Source organism: Hesperophylax consimilis, chromosome 17 (genome assembly GCF_061612785.1).
Source record: "Hesperophylax consimilis isolate HC1 chromosome 17, BYU_Hcon_1.0, whole genome shotgun sequence".
Taxonomy (NCBI): Eukaryota; Metazoa; Arthropoda; class Insecta; order Trichoptera; family Limnephilidae; genus Hesperophylax; species Hesperophylax consimilis.
Genome location: NC_142852.1, coordinates 4,080,209 through 4,099,668, shown reverse-complemented (window position 1 = coordinate 4,099,668; position 19,460 = coordinate 4,080,209). Strand labels below are relative to the sequence as shown.

Here is a 19,460-nt window from a genome sequence, read left to right as displayed (position 1 = left end):
AACTGTGTCCATCCACACTCGCAAAGTTTCAGTCTTGTTCGCCGCAAACCCTTTGTCGCGGGCCAAAAAACCGACAAAAATCGGGGAATGGCGCGAAGCGCGAATGCGAAGATTGCGAAGGCGTGAACAAGATCCACACTCGCGTTTCGCGGCCTTCGCGGCCGTTCGCGCCGCGAGTGTAGAGCGCGCATAAGACTTACAGCTTCGCAGGACAAAATGACATTTTTTTAGATTCATATTCTACTATTGTAAATTAATTTTTTTTGCGAATATTTTTGATTGGCGCATTTTTTAACCAATTCGCATAGTAATTTGTAATAAATCTCGTTTTTATTTTAATAGTTTTACATTTTACTGACAATTAGCTCAATTTAAAAAGGTTCTTTTTGTGATGAAAATTTTTGAAAATCTGTTCCTTAGAAATCCTCTATGAACCGAAAAAATTATCATGCAAGAAGAAAATAATGAGAATGAATTCATCGGGATTTTCAGTGTGACGATTCGCGACCTCTCATTCAAGTTGGTGGGGGGTACTCTCCCCGGGGGGTTGAGGGATTGTGAGTATGGGAGGGGGGGACGGGAGGTAAAATCGGGAGGGGGCGGTAGGTTTGCATGTTTTTTAAAATACTACAGTAAGTGTACAGTAAGTACTACAGTAAGTACGTGCAGTCAGGGGCGTATAACTCTCGCATGACCTTGTAACCCTGATGGGAGGAGTTATTCAATACCCAAATTCTTATAGACAAAGCTGTTGTGGCTGAAAGCTCAGATCTCATTGGCTCAGAGCAAAAATTGTAGTTTGATCTCTCGCTCTCTACCATAGCGACTTGTGTAACAGAAAGAGAAGCTAAGTATGTGTTATGCTGCGATAAAAATCAACGGTAATTTCTAAGATGCCATTTTGGAAGTTGAAGTCAGTTGAAGTGTTTAGCGTAAATATTTTGAATTTTGAAAATCGTCTAACCCATCTAAAAATAATGTTGTGTGCTAGAATTCTTCAAGGTGATTAATTAATGCCGTGTTGTGTTAAAGGTTGCTCAGACGGATTCGATAATCTGGTGCTAGCAAGAAGCAGCAAGAAATACGTTTGTTTGTGTGTGTCATTTCACAATTGAAAGCAAAAATACGGTACTTTTGGGATTAAAAAAGAATGCTTGGCAACGCTTAATCTTCCAGTCATCATATAATATCCTGTCTATCTCCACTAACTGAAATAAGGACCCGAACCCGTTGTCAAATACAGGTACTAACCTCTCGTTCTTTGATACAATGTTCCTAATTCCTGAATGTACTTCATTGGCTAATAATTTAATTAATTTTTCTTTTCAGACCTATCCGTATTCCGACGCGATACTATACCACGTATTAGGATGCTAAAACTGCTAAAAAAAGCCACGATTACATCAAACAAGGTCTTTAAACCTCTCCAGAATTGCATCATGTAAGTATTCAGATTTAACCAGCATTTTCCATGATGTTTGCTGACGACAAAGCTGTGGAAATTATATGAAACCCTTGCAGGAGAATTTGAATAACTTCTAGTGCTGTGGCAATAATAATTAACACTTAAATTTGTTGAATATGTATTTTGTGTAGGTATATATTCTTTTTTTTTGTGCAAGGTCAAATTAAATCCTATTAAGTTGTTGCAGTAAGACTGGGTTCGATTCCTAGTTGAGACCGTTACTTTTTATTTTTCTGTGTCTTGTTCTGTTTCATGTTTTGTTTAGATATATTAGTATTATCTTCTACTTCAATGATAAATCAATGCTCACTACATCGGTTGTACTGACCCTGTTTTGTATTACTGTCCATTGTCTTTTTGAAAATAAAAAGTATTTTTATGTGTGCATAGCTGTGGGTTTTTTTTATTTTCCTTTAACTGCATTCCAACATTTTTATTTTTAAAATATAATTTTTTGGGCTAGTGAATGAACGATGTGAGCTGGGTGCAGTCATATTATCTATGTTTGCACTTTTTTAAATGGCCTTGAGATTTATTTATGGTCCACAATATATTTACCTGTCTGGACCATACGACCGTTTTATCTGTGGTCGTCTGTGGTTAAGGGGGTGACAAAATGGCGCCATACAAAAAGCCCGAAGATATCGATCTAGAGAGTGGTTTATTTATGCGTGCAGTCGTATGACGCAGATGACGCTTAACATTTTTTTCTCTGAAATTCGATAGCGACACACCCTCCTGCCGCATACGAAAATATTGTGACGCATTTGAGGTGGGACATGGGGATGGTTAGATTCGCGGGAGTAGGAAACACTGGTCTTGTGTCTAGTGAGTGTTTTTTATCTATGGATAATTTCGCGAAATTAACGTCATTTTTTCATCGAACCTGAGGCAGGTATTTGCAAGTAAGATTGCTTATATTCATCGCTATTCATTTCTGTAGCGGCCGTTATTCCAGTTCAGTTACGGAATCATTTGGCGTTTTGTTGGTAAATAGTCGAACGTTTAAACTGTTGATATTACATCTACCTATGTTTAGATTAGTATTTTGAAGGCATTTATTAAAATAATCTCAAATATATGGATTACCGGTATTTTGTGAAAAGCAGAATAGCGATTTTTTTTTAGATATACGAGAAGATTTATTATATAAATACCAAATGCAGAGTTATCCGATGATTGAGAACGATTATCTCAACCGTTGTCCTAACTTCAAGGTCACAATTTGTATCATTTTTTCCAAATTTGTGTTTTGGCTATGACTTTATTGTTTTGAAAGAATATTCCAACCGTAACCAAATATTAAAAACTTATTCAAATTAGAGTTCCGTTACAACTATGTTCTGTTTCAGGTATGTTTGTTCGAAGTTAAACCAATTGCCTAACTACCACAGCAGTGCCATGGATCTACTAAATCCAGATACTATATCTACCAAGACGGAACCAGGGCTCCAAGAAGAAGGCGAAGGTGAATTGTCGTATGCGGATATAGATTTCGACCACCCAGATGTAAAGATGGAATGTTTACAATATGCAAAGAGTACTCTGACAGCCAGTTAGTTCCATTGAATTTATTAAAATTTTAGGATGTTTAATTTGGATGCTCGGAATCCATGTCCGTTTTGAAATGTCGTGCGAACAGAACAGATTATGCTTATTCACAACACCCTCTCTTGGCGAAACTCATTTACCTTAAAATTAGTCCTTACCGGAAACTACCAAATTACGGTACTCTTTTAACTTAATTATATTTCTCCAAATAAGCTGTCGATTCCTCAAGTTTTCACCCCGTTTTATTTGGGACATGATGTAAGTATCAAGTGATATTTTACAGGGTGTAGTGCGGAATAAGGAAGTTCCCGCTCCGCAACTTGCACCCTTAAACACGTTTTTTTTTTTTTTTTTTATTTTTTATTTATTTATTTAACAATTTTTTATATAAGATAATGTGTCCTTACTGGGGTACCCCGTTCTAAGGTCACATTGTACATGGTTATATGTTTGAAATAGTATAAGTACATATGTTAAAATACTACATAGAAAATTAAAAAACAATATTTAGAGAAAAAATAAGACATAATACGAGCTTTAGTCTTTGTTGGGTTGCAAAATTATATCTATGTTCTTCCTTCCCTTATCCATAATCCATTTCTTAATGTTTCTTTTGAAGTCAGTTATTTTTTTAATGTTTTTTATTTCAAAAGGGAGGACATTAAATAATTTTATAGAATAATACTGCATATTTCTTTGTCCAAAAGTTGTTTTAGTTGTAGGTTGGTGTAACATGTGTTGTAATGTGGATCTTGTGAGTCTGTCTGAGTTTGTCTGTGTAAAGTTGTCCTGGTTTTTGAATGCGTAAATTAGTATATCTTTTGCGTATAATTGTTTTGGTGTCATTACATTCAGGGTTTTAAAAACATAGTCGGTAGGAGTTCTGATGGGGATCCTAAGTATTATTTTTAGAATTGCCTTTTGTGTTATGAGGACTGGTTTTATAGTGGAATCGCATGAGCTACCCCATCCGATAAGACCATATTGTAGTTGAGATTGGGCTAATGCGTAGTAGATTTGAATTAATTGTTCTTTATCTAAAATGTTTCTTATTGTTTTGAAGAAATAGGTTAGTTTTTTTAATTTGTTGCTCACATTTTCTATTTGGGAGTTCCAATTTAAGTTTTGATCAATAATTATCCCAAGGTATTTTATTGTTTGAATTTCAATCAATTTTGGGCAGTTGCAAGGAATTCCATGGTTCGCGGTTAAACAATTTTTATGAATTTTTATGTTTAGATTTGAATTGACTTTATCTGTCTGTTTGTTGTAAATTTTGAATTTAATATATTTAGTTTTTGTATCATTTAATGTTAGTGAATTTGTATCAAGCCATTGTTTTACCTGATTCATCCCTTCTTCAGCTTTTACGAATACTGTCTCCCACGACTTTCCATGGAAGAGAAGAACTGTGTCGTCTGCGAAACTAATTACTGAGCCGTGACAGTTTAGATTACATAGATCATTTATATATATCAGGAATAAAATCGGCCCTAAGACACTGCCTTGTGGAACTCCGTATTGAATTGGTATTGGTTGACTTGATTCATTTTTAATCCTGACTAGTTGTGACCTTTCTGACATATAGCTTTGAATGAGATTCAGTTCACGACCTACGATTCCAATCTTTTTGAGTTTTTCTAGAAGATATGTATGATCAATTGTATCGAAAGCTTTACATAGATCTAAAAATATTCCGATACACTTATTACCATTATCGAGACTATGTTTTATACTTTTTACAATAGAGGCGATGGCATCGGAAGTTCCCATATTTTTTCTAAAGCCGTATTGATTTTCAGATAGTATGCGGTTTTTTTCAAGATATTGAGTGAGCTGTTTCTTAATAACTTTCTCTACTATTTTTGAAAGATTATTCAATATTGTTATCGGTCTATAGTTACTTATATCCGCTTTATTTCCGGCTTTAAAGATTGGTATAACAGAACCCAATTTAAGCGATGCAGGAAAGATACCATCCTTGATACATCTGTTCACAAGGTGGAGAAGTGGTTGGATTAGTTCATCTCTAGTTGATTTAATTATTCTCATTGAAATGCCATCTGATCCAGAAGTGAGTGTTGGTTTCAATGAATCTATAATGATTTTAATGTCATCTGCCGTAACTGTATTTAATTTAAAGGTGATATTATTAGTAAGTGCGTTGTTATTCTCATTAGCAGTACGAAGAGGTTTAATGATTTTTTTAGCTAAATTAGAACCGACATTGGAGAAATATTCATTTACAAATTGGACTATTTCCCTTGGATGTTCTTTCATATTTAATTTTTGATTTGGTGTATCCAGTTCGGAAATATCACTGTTTGTATTGTTGTTAGTATATGTCATCTCCCTAATAATTTTCCAGACAAGTTTAGGGTCGTTATTACAGTCTTGAATCTGACTTTTAAAATAGTTACCTCTGGCATATTTCAGAAGTTTGGAACACATGTTTCTATAATGTTTATAAAGATTTAGTAATGAAAGATCAAGTGGGTTTTTTTTAGTTTTCAAGTGTAATTTGTCTCTAATTCTTATACTTTTTAGAAGTCCTTGAGTAATCCAAGGTTTTTTTATTTTACGTTTGTGTGAAGTCTGTGTTGTAAATGATTCTGAACATTTATGAATATTTGTTTGAACAATGTTTGTAAACGAGTGCCAGCAATCTTGAAAATCTTTAATTTTAAGTAATTCTCCCCAATCTTCCGATTTTAGTAAATCCTTTAATTTGTTAACATTAATTCTTTTTTTAACAAGTGTGTTTTTAATATATGTTTGTGTATTTTGAAGTTGAATGGTGAGTAGTAGTGTAAAGTGGTCAGTAATATTGGAATGGTGAACGGCGGTACAGTATGGTTTATTTGTTTTTACCATGATGTGGTCAATACAGGAGGCAGATACAGTTTGAGCGTTTTCGTTATATCCTAATCTTGTTGGTACATTAACTGCACTGATCAGTCCATGATGCAGCAAAAGTAGTTGGTAGTCATCACACTGCGGGTGTTTCTGTCCTGTATTTAGTAGATTAATATTAATGTCCCCAATTAAGTACACGTTCCGAACATCTCGTAGTAGGGTTAGCTCATCATCCAGGGAATTAAGAAAGGGAGAAATGTCTCTTGTTGACGGTGATCTGTATATCCCGAATATTGAGATGTCATTATTAATGTTTATCAGTAGACAGTTTGCGTCTCTGAGTTGAATTTCCTTTACAATTCCTTGGATCTCGTTTTTAAGATAAATTATCACTCCGTCATTCTGACTTTTATGTTGCGTGGAGTTATATACCTTATATTTGTCCAGATGTTTTGGTGAATATGTTTCTTTTTTTATACGACATTCTGTGAGTATGATAATGTCGATTTCCTCATCAAGTTGCTCTAGCATCACTGTCAACTCTACGAAATTTTTGTTGATGCTTCTAATATTCTGGTGGAGTATTTTTAATGTTTTTGTTTTTTTGTTTTGTATGTAGTCATTAATTTCTCGTATTGTTGAAGTTGTGATGGTTTCGGGAGAAGGGTAATCGAATTCAATCTCAGTTAATGGATCCATTTTTGGTATAAGTGTTCAATATATTATAGATGGTTATGGAATTTATTGTTTGTTTACATGATTTTATTTTCGAGGTCGTAGTGATTTTTTATTTGAAATATTGGAGAGTCTTCGGATTTTCTTGCCAGTAATTTTCCATTTTTAAACCAAATGAATTTGATTTTTTTTTCTTTTGCCCTTATTTTAGTGTTCCATAGAAGATTTTTGTAGTATGGCGTCAGGGCTTCATTTACGTAAACTTTTTTATTGACATCTGCTAAAAGAAGTGTATTTGTACTTTGATTTACAATAATTGATGCTAGATTCCATCAACTTAAAACAACCGTATTGAAAGAGCTCAAGAGCAGCGCTTTTTATTCCTAAAGCATCGGTCCCTAAGAGACATCGGGGGTCATTCTTATATTATCTTCATTGACCTTAAACACTTTAAACGAAATCCTGCTTCTAATGGTATCTTTATTCGTTACTTTTTATTATTTTAAGAATATGTATTTTGTTTTGTATCAATGATCAATTCACGAATTGTTGTATTTTTTACAGGTAGATTTAATTTGGAGCCTGTTACCATCAAGGCGGAACCTGGACTCCGAGAAGAAGATGAAAGGGGATGTCCAAATATGGAAATTGACATAGACCTGCCTAATGTTAAAAAGGAATGCTTAGAACGTTTTGAAAGAATTGCCCAGACAGAAGGTAATACCGATTTTCATTGTAAGATTTATCAATTCGTGCTTATCCCATTTTAATAACGTTTTTACGAATTTTCTTCGTAATAGCAAATAATATAAGACTTGTTGAGCCTTTATCCGTTTTTTTTTCAAATTCTTGACAGATCTGAAGACACATACTGTGGAAAAACGATTATCTTGTCCTCGGTGTTACTACTCCTGCTCTCATAAGTCAAATTTCACAAGACACATGCTGACTCACAGTAGAAATAAACCTTTTTCGTGTTCTGACTGCAGTTATTCATTTTCACAAAAGGGAGCTTTGACAAGACACATGCTTACTCACAGCGTAGAAAAACGATTTTTATGTTCCGACTGCAACTATTCATGTTCTCAAAAGGAAACTTTGACAAAACACATGCTGACCCACAATGGAGAAAAACCTTTTTCATGTTCCCTGTGCAACCATTCATGTTCTCAAAAGAGTAATTTGACAAGACACATGCTTACGCACAGTGGAGAAAAACCTTTTATATGTTCCTACTGCAATCATTCATGTTCTCAAAAGGGAGCTTTGACAAGTCACATGCTGACCCACAGTGGAGAAAAACCTTTTTCATGTTCTGAGTGCAACTATTCATGTTCTCTAAAGGGAGCTTTGACAAAACACACACTGACCCACAGTGGAGAAAAACCTTTTTCATGTTACCAGTGCAACTATTCATGTTCTTTTAAGAGTAATTTGACAAGACACATGCTTACCCACATTGGAGAAAAACCTTTTATATGTTCCGACTGCAATTATTCATGTTCTCTAAAGGGAGCTTTGATAATTCACATGCTGACCCACAGTGGAGAAAAACCTTTTACATGTTCCGAATGCAACTATTCATGTACTCAAAAGGGTAGTCTGGCGAGCCACATACTGACCCACAGTGGAGAAAAACCTTTTTTATGTACCCAGTGCAACTATTCATGTTCTCGAAAAAGTAGTTTGACAAGACACATGCTTATCCACAGTGGAAAAAAACCTTTTAAATGTTCCGACTGCAATTATTCATGTTCTCGAAAGGGAACTTTGACAAGTCACGTGCTTACCCACAGTGGAGAAAAACCTTTTTCATGTTCCCAGTGCAACTTTTCCTGTTCTCAAAAGAGTAATTTGACAAGACACATGCTTACCCACAGTGGAGAAAAACCTTTTGTATGTACCGACTGCAATTATTCATGTTCTCGAAAGGGAACTTTGACAAGTCACATGCTGACCCACAGTGGAGAAAAACCTTTTTCATGTCCCGAGTGCAACTATTCATGCAGACAAAAGGGTAGTCTGTCGAGCCACATACTGACCCACAGTGGAGAAAAACCTTTAATATGTTCTGACTGCAATTATTCATGTTCTCGAAAGGGATCTTTGACGAGACACATGCTGACCCACAGTGGAGAAAAACCACTTTCCTGTTTCGAGTGCAACTATTCATCTACTCAGAAGGCAGCTTTGAAAAGTCACATGCTGACCCACAGTGGAGAAAAACCTTTTTCCTGTTCCGAGTGCAACTATTCATGTTCTCATAAGGCTAGTCTTTCGAGCCACATACTGACCCACAGTGGAGAAAAACCTTTTTCATGTACCCAGTGCAACTTTTCCTCTTCTCAAAAGAGTAATTTGACAAGACACATGCTTACCCACAGTGGAGAAAAACCTTTTGTATGTACCGACTGCAATTATTCATGTTCACGAAGGGGAGCATTGACAAGTCACATGCTGACTCACGCTGGAGAAAAATCTTTTTCATGTTCCGAGTCCAACTATTCATTTTCTCAAAGGGTACATTTGACGACACACATGCTGACTCACAGTGGAGAAAAGTCTTTTTCATGTTACGACTGCAATTATTCGTATTCTCGAATGAGCGATTTGACGAGACACATGCTGACTCACAGTAGAGAAAAGCTTTTTTCATGTTCCGATTGCGGTTATTCATGTTCTCAAAAGGGATCTTTCACAAGACACACCCTGACTCACAGTTGAAAAAAGCCTTTTTCATTTTTTGATTGCGGTTGTTCATGTTCTCAAAGTGGATTTTTGAGAAGACACATCCTGACTCACATTAGAGAAAAATATTTTCCGACTGCAACTATTCATGTACACGAAAGTTAAATTTCATGAGCCACACGGTGTCTTACAGTGTAAAAACCTTTTTTCGTGTTCTGTGTAAAACTTTTTTTGTTCTTAAAAGCGTCTTCTGTCGAGCCCCATGCTGACCCACAGTGGAGAAAACCTTTTTAATGCTCTTATGCTCCTATAAAGTGCACCTATCCTTGTTCTTGAAATGAAGATTGGAAGAAACAGATGATTACTCACAGCTGAGAAAAAAGTTTTTATGTTCCCAGTGTATTAGGTAGTTCACTATATAAGTGGTTTAATAGTTACTTGATCAACAGGTTACTGGATGTTAAAATCGATGGTACATTTTCATACAAATTCACTGCTACGAGTGGTATTCCCCAGGTGTCACTCTTATGTCCAATCCTGTTTTTATTATTTGTTAATGATGTGTTATATATTTTCAATGATGTTCAATTATTAATGTTTGCAGACGACCTGAAATTAAAGAAACATTAACGATTGCCATATATTGTCAAATAACTTGTCGAGATTTATTATATGGTGTCGTGATAACCGCTTGCAACTTAACATAAGCAAATGTCATATTATGATGTTTTAATCCAATATTTTTTCATTATTCCATTAACAATATGTCGTTAGTATCTGTGATGAGAATTGTTTGGGGCTTGATGAAGTCTTCAAAATAACAGACGCATAGTTTTCGTTTTTGTTGCACAAAACTGCATTTGTACTTTATTTAATGTTACGAGTTTAAAAATATTCCCGACCCGGGCAAAACACTTGTAATAACGGTCAGTTGACCATAATGACTGACTGTTACTACTTTTAAGAGAGAAGAAGTCAAAAATCCACTCGGCGAGGCTTTTTATAACCTAATCAAATAACACACACTGACAAGCTAATTATCAAAACAAATACTGTCAAAGAAGCCAATTGGTAATCAAAACATATTTTTTATCTATAGGCCCTAGTTTTACTCATGACCGCTAGGTGCTGGGCAGGACCCTGTAAAATAACTGGTGGTGAACTTAGCTAATAGCTCGTACATTTTTAACATATTGCCACCGCCGAGAAAAAAACTAGTGGTTTTTTTGATATCAGTACAAAAAACTTTCAACAAATATTAAATTAGCTCATAATAACTAAACTACCTAAACCTTAAGGGATCGGGAATATAACCTATAAAATAATCAAAAATATAATAACCCTCATACAAATACATAAAGTTAATCACATTATTCCATAAAATTAAGAATAGATCAACTCTGACAAATCTACTAATATATGAAAACTTTATAGCGAACGCCTTTGCAGATAAATGTCAAGTAGATTCGATATATACTGACTTCAGCAAGGCGTTCGATAAAGTTTGTCATAAAATATTAATAAATAATATAAATATTAATAATTAAGGAGTGTGGGTATAACCGGGAACTTTCTTAAATGGGTAGAGAGTTATTTAACAAATAGTTAGTTTAACTGTTTGTAAAGTTAAATGACGTAATATCGGATGCCTTTTCTGCCACTAGGGCTCCCATTTAGGACCAATACTGTTTATTTTATTTATTAATGACATTGTAGACGTTTTTTCCGATGTTGATATCCTGTTATTTGCTGATGATTTAAAATTATATAAAAAAATTAAAAATATTTCTGATTGCATAATTTTACAAAAAAATTTAAACAACTTGTTTAATTGGTGTATATGCAATAAACTGGCACTTAACATTAGTATTTGTCAAATAATAAGATTTTATAAAATAAAGAAACCGACAATTTATGAATACAATCTTGACAAAATTATATTAAACTCAGTAGAAACAATAAATGATCTAGGTATTATTTTTAACTCAAAACTTACATTTATTAGCCATATAACTAATATTATTAATAGATCAATGAAGTTTTTAGGATTTATTATTAGAATAACCAAACAATTTTGTAACATTGATACTATTCGCATTTTATACATAACGTTAGTGAGAAGCATTTTGGAATATAACTCTACGATTTGGGCTCCACATTACAATATCCATATTCAAGCGATTGAAAAAGTCCAGCATAGATTCCTTAGGTATATTAATTTTAAATTAGGTATTCCAAGAGAATCCGTGGACTATAATTTGTTATTAAACTGGACTAATCTCGTAAATTTATCAGATCGCAGAAAAATCTGTGATCTATTAATATTATATAAAATAATTCACTCGGTCCTGGATACCCCTGATTTAATAGAACTAATACGATTTCATTGCCCTGGTTGCGCTAACAATAGACTGACTCTACCGTTCTACTATAATAACACACACACATTATCACATTATTACTCACCAATCAGTCGATTACACATTTTGGGAAATGCACATGCCAACATCGGCGACATTTATTTTTTAAAATTAGCGCAATATAAACATGCACTCAAAAATTATTTTTCCATAATGTAACTTTATATACACAATATGGACATGTTGAAATGAAATGATGATATTTCTCATTGTTCTTTTTTGTTATTTTTGGTAGTGATACACAAAATAATTGTATGTTATTTTTAAGTTTAAAACTATTATTATGTAATTATATTATTTTTCTTACTTTTGTACTCTGTTATATGTTTATTTATAAAAGGCAGTATAGCCGTTTATGTATTTAAAATAATAAAAAATAAAAAAATTAAAAAAAATAAAATTAAATTAATAAACCCAAAACCTGATAAATCATAAGATTGATAAAATTAATAACATTTACACATATAGATCACTTAATTAACTAATATTCTAGCTCCCGTATAGAGCAGTTCAAAAACTGAAGCCTGTTTTTTTTATGAGTTCATACTTAACTCTTTTCTTTTAATAGAGCACAAAACACTGTAATCACTGCACTGTGTAGACTGCATTCGGTCCAGTGGTGATCATCCTGTCAAGGGTGGTACATGTTAACTCAGGGGATTGAGTCTCATATTAAGGGTGCCCTGTCCTAGTAGGCAGCAAATACCCCTGGTCCTGGTTGACTGGAAGCCCCAGTGGCTTCTGGATATAGGTTGGTCAACCACAGCGATGCTCTATGGTCACTAGTCCTGTGTGTTCGCATCGGTTCAGCCCTGGTTGCATTAGGCTGTGACCTTGGGAAGGTCTGTAGTTTGCCTGGTCGGGAGATGCAGATCCTGGTTTGATTCTATTGGCATCAAACATATTTTTTTAATAGGTCGCACAAAAATGCCTTGGGACGTCTTGAGGGTAACCACCCTCACTACGCCATCAGGTCCTGGATGAGTTACTGTTATGCGCGCCATTCTCCATAATGCAGGAGGCAGATTGTCCTCCTTCAAGATGACCAGATCGTCCTTTTTTATGACTTCTTGGCTGCTGGCCTGCCATTTGGTCCGTTTTAGTAGTTCAGCAAGGTAATCTCGTTTCCATCTACACCAGAAAGATTGAATTAAGGCATTTAATTTTTGATATTGGCTTAGTCTGTTCTCTGGTAGCTCGCGGACGTCTAATTCAGGGATGATAGAAGCCTCAGTGCCCATAAGGAAGTGGTTGGGGGTGAGGGGGAGTAGGTCGTTGACGTCATCAGACAAGGAACTTTAACTTCCTTGCGGGACGGGAGTTCAAACAAGCCTCTATCTGACAAAGTAAGGTATATAATAATTCAAACTGTATTGGATTATTTTTGGTAATTCTATATAAATGAAACTTGGTAGATTTAACCGCAGCTTCCCACAACCCGCCGTGAGTTGGCGCCCTAGGAGGAATGAAATTCCAAACTATGCCTTTATCTGCTAAAAACCTATGAATTTTGTTATTGTTCAGCTTTAGACTGGCATACAACTCTTGAAGCTTGTTGGAAGCTCCTCTGAAGCTAGTTGAATTGTCAGAAAATATTTTTTCAGGTTGACCCCGCCGGGCGATAAATCTCTTTAAGCAATTTAAAAAAGTATCGCCTGACAAATCCGTTACAAGTTCTAAATGAACAGCTTTAGTAGAAAAACAAACAAATATGCAAAGATACGATTTGATAAGTGGAGACTTCCTCAGCGCTCCACTCTTCATGTCAATAGATCCAGCATAATCAAGCCCTGTCACCGCAAATGGTCGACTGGGAGTGATTCTTTCAACAGGTAAGTTTCCCATAATCTGCTGGCAAACTCGAGGTTGGTATCTAAAACATATAATACAGTTATGTAAGACTCGTTTAACAGTATTTTTCCTAGTATTGGCCAGTATTTCAAGCGTATTTCCGCTAACAGCGCTTGTGGCCCGGCATGTAAATGCACATAATAATAATTTCTTATGATTAATTTGGTTAATTTATGTGTAGGCGATAATATTATAGGTTGCCTTTGTTGATGTGATAAGTACGTAGCTAGTTTTAGTCTACCATTTGCACAAATTAAACCATCTAATAAGCAAGGATTGAGGGCTTTCAATCTACTATTTTTGTTTACCATCCTGTGATTTTTCAAGTCCTTCAATTCTCTTTTAAAGGAATGTTCTTGAGATGATTTCCGCAGACATTTTAAGGCTGCTTCTAGTTCGGTGACAGTTATATTGCCTCCGATTTCCCTTTAGGATTCCGACAATTATTTATAAATCTCAACGCCAAAGCGGTAATTCTCTTCAATTTGGTTAGCGATGAACATTTTTCGAAAATCTCCCATTCTTGAACATTAGCTGCCAGTAATACATTTTTTCTCTTGATCTCAGGGGGATTCAAACAGGACACCTTGGATAGTGGCCAAACGCTGATCTCTTCTGTCAACCAGCTTGGTCCCTTCCACCAAATTGAAGCGTTGACTAACCTTTCAGCTGTGGCACCTCTGGACAGTATATCTGCTGCATTTTCGGCCGATGATACGTGTCGCCACTGGTTTGGATCGCCGATAACCTGGATTTTCGCTACCCGGTTAGCCACAAAAGTGTTCCACCGAGCTGGTTGACCCTTCAACCAGCATAACGCTATAGTTGAATCGCACCAGTAATGAGTGGCCGATTCCTCTATACTTAGCTCCAACTTGATATTCCTAATCAGTTTGGCTAGTAGCACCGCACTGCATAGTTCCAACTTGGGCAGTGAAATACATTTCAGTGGTGCTACTCTAGACTTAGAAGTAAGTAGATGTGCATGTCGCTTACCCTCTTGATCAGTTGAGACGACGTAAGCGCAGGCTCCATATGCTTTTTCCGAAGCATCGCAGAAACCGTGTAATTGTATATTCCTTGGCGCTCCGTGGTTAATTCCCCTCGGGATTTTCAATACATTTAGTTGTGATAGTTCACCTAGATAGGCCCTCCAGGGTAGTAAAATTTCATCAGGTAGTGTGTCGTCCCATGCTGCTTTTGATTGCCATAATTTCTGCATAATTAATTTGGCCACCACTATTATGGGGCCTAGGAGTCCCAATGGGTCAAAAGTTGAAGCTATGCACGACAATATCTGACGCTTACTTTCCGTCTTACTTGACGGTCTTTTAATTTCATATGATAAACAATCTGATTCATTATCCCAGATCAACCCTAGGATCTTTTCAATTTTGGAATTGTTAGTGATCATTTGTTCACTATTGCTTTTCCCAGCAATTTCACCCTGGCCCGACCCAGATGACAATTCCGAAATATTAGATCTCCACTTCCGCAGGGTCATTCCGGCGGACAGTAAAATATCATGTACCTGTTGTTTCAACCTGACGTATGCGTCCAAGTCGTCCTCTCCGGTCAACAGATCGTCCATGTAGAAATCGTTTTCTATTACCTGGCTTGCTACGGGAAATTTAATGCGATTGTCCATACCGATTTGCCGTAGACATCTAGTTGCCAGGAAAGAGGAAGGTCCCAAACCGTAGGTGATTGTCTTCAATTTATAATGCCTGAGCTCCTCTTCTGGAGAGTCGCGCCATAAAATCTTCTGCAGGCTGCGATCCTCTGGGCGTACGTTGATTTGACGGTACATTTTTTCTATGTCCGCCGTCATGACGTATCTATGTTTCCTAAAACGTAAAAGATGAGTGTAAAAATCTTTTTGAATAACAGCTCCTACCATTAATGCATCGTTCAGGGAAATACCGGTCGACGTTTTAGCCGATCCGTCAAATACTACACGCAGTTTAGCAGTGCTGCTCGCTTCCTTTATTACCGCATGATGCGGCAAAAATAGGAATGGTCCTTTGTTTTCTCACATAGCTCCATGTGATTTAATTGCTCATATTCTTTCATAAATTGAGCATACTGAGATTTCAATTCAAGGATTCATTAAAAATTTTCTTTCCGAACCTTTGAATCTTTTTTTCCGCTGTGCCTAATGAGTCACCAAGCTGGTTGACACACGGGCGGCGCGGCAAACTCACTACGTATCTACCATCGCTCTCTCTGGCGTGCGTGGCTATGAAGTCGGCTTCACAAACCTTCTCCTCGTGGTTATAAAAACTTGGAGGGATCACCTCTTCCATTTTCCAAAATTTTTCAACTTGATTTGACAATTTATTTATTGATAAACTACAGATTTCTGGTACTGGCCTTTTTTATGGTGAGCGTTGATCGGGCCTGAGATGATCCATCCTAATTCTGGCCTTTGGAGCGTAGGTCCGGTATCCAATCTTAGCCGATCATTCTTCAAGATCTCCCAAAAACTCTCAGCGTCCAACAGTATATCAATGGGTGCTGCTATGTTGAAGTTTGGATCCGCCAATTCCAATCCTGGTGGAAGCTTAAAATCCTTCCTGGCCACCGTTGCTTGTGGTAAATTTGTAGTTATTTCCTGCAATATTAGACATGTGATATCTTGTTTATAATTTGTTTTTAAAGATTTCATTTTAATTGCAACCCGTTTTTTTTTTATATGTGTCACGTTGTTATGTATACCCGACACGGGTTTGTTTATGTTTTCATACTTCAAATTCAATTTTATTGCGAACTTTTCGCACATAAAATTTGATTGGGCTCCTGAATCAATTAATACCCTTGCTTTATGCATTTCATTATTGCGATCCAACACTCCTATGATTGCGGTCGACAATAACACAGTTTTTTCCGCCTTCACCAAGGCGGAGTGGTTGGACACTGAAACTCGTTCAGTTTCCATATGGTCGCCGCCTCCAGGGCGGGCTTCACCATTTTTATCGGAATCATTACTCGGATGATTCCCCTTATGCAATAACGTGTTGTGGCTATCGCTACCACATAGCTTGCATTGCATATTAATTTTACAATATGGGGCCGTATGCCCTAACCTCAAACATTTGAAGCAGGCCCCACACCTCTTTATCATCTCGCCTCTCTCTCCTGAAGTTAACTTTAAAAACTTTTTACAATAATAAATTTTATGTCCTTTATCGTGACAACATATACAATTATTGTGGGCGGCTGCTAAGAAAACTGATTCCTTTCTAGGAATTTTATTGTTGCCGCCATTTGTTTTCGGGTAGGTAACATTTTTTTTCGATTCTGTATGTAACATTAATTCTAAAACTTGCGTCCTTGACGTTAGACACTTTAGAAATTCTCCTAACGTCGGTAATTCTTCTTGTAATGTTGTTTGTTCCCAATGCTTTCGCGATATTGCGTCTAATTTATTAGAAACTATATAAATAATTAATGCATCCCATTGATCGGTTTTTAAGCTTAAATTTTGCAGAGCCTTTAGGTTCACATTAGTCTCATTAATTAAAAAGCGCATGGCTACCGGATCCTCTTGTTTCATTTCTTTAAGTTGAAACAAAGCTTGTATATGCTTATGGACGGTAGTTCGTAAATTTGAAAATCTTTGTTGTAACAATTCCCAGGCTGACACGTAATTTAAATCTGATACTTCGAAATTGGCGATCACTTTCGCTGCATTCCCCTTTAAGCAGGATTGCAGGTAATAGAATTTTTGCACATTACTTAACGTTTGATTATTATGCACTAATGTTTTGAATGTCTCTAAGAAGTTTACCCATGTTTTTTGATCACCATTGAATTCCCTTAATTGGAGGTTAGGAAGTATTATTGCTACCTTGTTTTGCTCAACGGATTGTTACATTTCTTTTGCTTTCGCTAAAATCGAATAATATTTATTCTCAAAACTTTCCCTTTGGGAATTATTCTCGATGTCGTCAGAATCTGGTAGAGATTCTATTTGATCTTGAATTAATTCAAACTGGTTTAATATGTTTTCAATTTTTTCGTACCTAATTTGGATCTCATTTAACGATAAACTATGTATTGAATCCCCGAACCTCGTGAGTTTCCCTTTTAAAACCCCTCAATTGGCGATTAGCGATTTCATATTATCCATCTTAATTGCGTAAAAACCAAAAACAAATGTTCCCTTTAAAATATTTTCTGCGCAATCGTATTATAATTGAAAACACAAATAATGAAATAAACAAATCCAGCCGTACCTTGACAAATTTTTACAAATAATATATTTGAGCTACTTAACCTTAAAAAACCAACAATAATAATACACATTATACAATAATACATGTGGGTAGCCGATTTTTTCTTTTTCAAATTATTATATTAGCAAAATACACAGTAAAACATAGCTTGTTTGAACTTGGAAATGATTACAAAGATAGGAAGGCACAAAGGTACTCATCTGATTTTTTTCTGGAATTGGCATCAATTTTTTCCATCAAAGCCTTTTGTTTGTTGCTGGTTCATTTTTTCTGGTAAATCCTCTGATTATATCCATCCGCTCGTTAGGACCATGTTGAGATTTGTTTGGGGTTTGATGAAGTCTTCAAAATAACATACGCATGGTTTTCGTTTTTACTGCACAAACTGCATTTTTACTTTATTTAATGTTACGAGTTTAAAAATATTCCCGACCCGGGCAAAACACTTTTACAGGTGGACAATTGACCATAATGACTGCTTGTTACTATTTTTAGGAGAGAAGAAGTGAGAAATCCACTCGGCGAGGCTTTTTACAACCTAATCAAATAACACACACTGACAAGCTAATTATCAAAACAAATACTGTCGAAGAAGCCAATTGGTAATTAAAACACCTGTTTTATCTATAGGCCCTAGTTTTACTTCTGACCGCTAGGTGCTAGGCAGGAGCCTGTAAAATAACTGGTTGTGAACTTAGCTAATAGCTCGTACATTTTTAACACTGATCTTTATTGACTGAAAATTTTACTTTTTTTTTTTTAGACAATGTAAAGATAGTCCCACAAAGCTGCCACATGGCTGCTTGTCTGCAGGTTCTATCTCAATATACAATTATAATACAATATAAGTCTCCCGTTATACAAAATAAATAACAGACTCTTACATACAATCATAGAACTCACTAAAGCGTCCCAAGTACACTAACACTTTGAATGACAATACGATAACGTACATTCAAAAGTACAATACAATATAGCACACAGATAACACACATTCAAAAGTAAGACATATACTATAACACACATTGAAAATGAATAACATCGTACTGTAGCACAATGTAATAGAATTAAAATTCTAGTTAACTGAGTGAAAAATGTTTATTTTTTTTTCTGGAAATAAAAAAGCTTGTTAGTGAAAAAAAAATACCTACATTAATTTATATTAGAATTAAAACTTTCAAATAATTTCTTTCCTTTTCTTCTTTGTTTGCTCTATTTTTTATAGATATACAGATTTTTCATTTATAAGCCACATCTTTACAGTTTTCATGCTTAAACTCTTATTTTCTGAAAAAACATTTAAAATTTATTTTTGAGCTTTTTAAAAATCACTGGTACACACTACTCCAGCGTTCTGCTTCCATACTCATTTGTTATTTTAGGTATTTTCAGCCCTTTTTTCTGTAAGACGTGTGCTGTGACTATGTACCAGTGGTTTTTTATAAGTACTATCGCCCCAGTTATCTTTAATGGTAAGGAACCAAAATAAACCTTTTATAGGGAGCAGGCCCTCAGCACAATATAAGAGTTGCACATTGTGTCTTTGTCTATATATATTAGGTGATACAATTTTTTTTAATGATAGAGGTTTGAAAATTTTTTACATACTTAATATATGTCATGCTTGTATTTCCCCAGCTTCTAATTCCATATCTAAGAATAGATTCTACTAATGAGAAATATACTAGTTTGAGTGTGCTATGAGGCAAGACAAAT

At 35.5% G+C, this 19,460-nt stretch overlaps 1 long non-coding RNA gene across 1 annotated transcript; it reads left to right on the top strand.

The window, feature by feature from the left end:
• Window positions 1–2,247: 2,247 nt before the first annotated feature.
• Window positions 2,248–7,258, top strand: LOC149415799 (uncharacterized). Its single transcript, XR_016303714.1, has 3 exons — window positions 2,248–2,370; window positions 2,818–3,020; window positions 7,112–7,258. It is a non-coding gene; the product is annotated as an uncharacterized LOC149415799 (long non-coding RNA).
• Window positions 7,259–19,460: the final 12,202 nt, after the last annotated feature.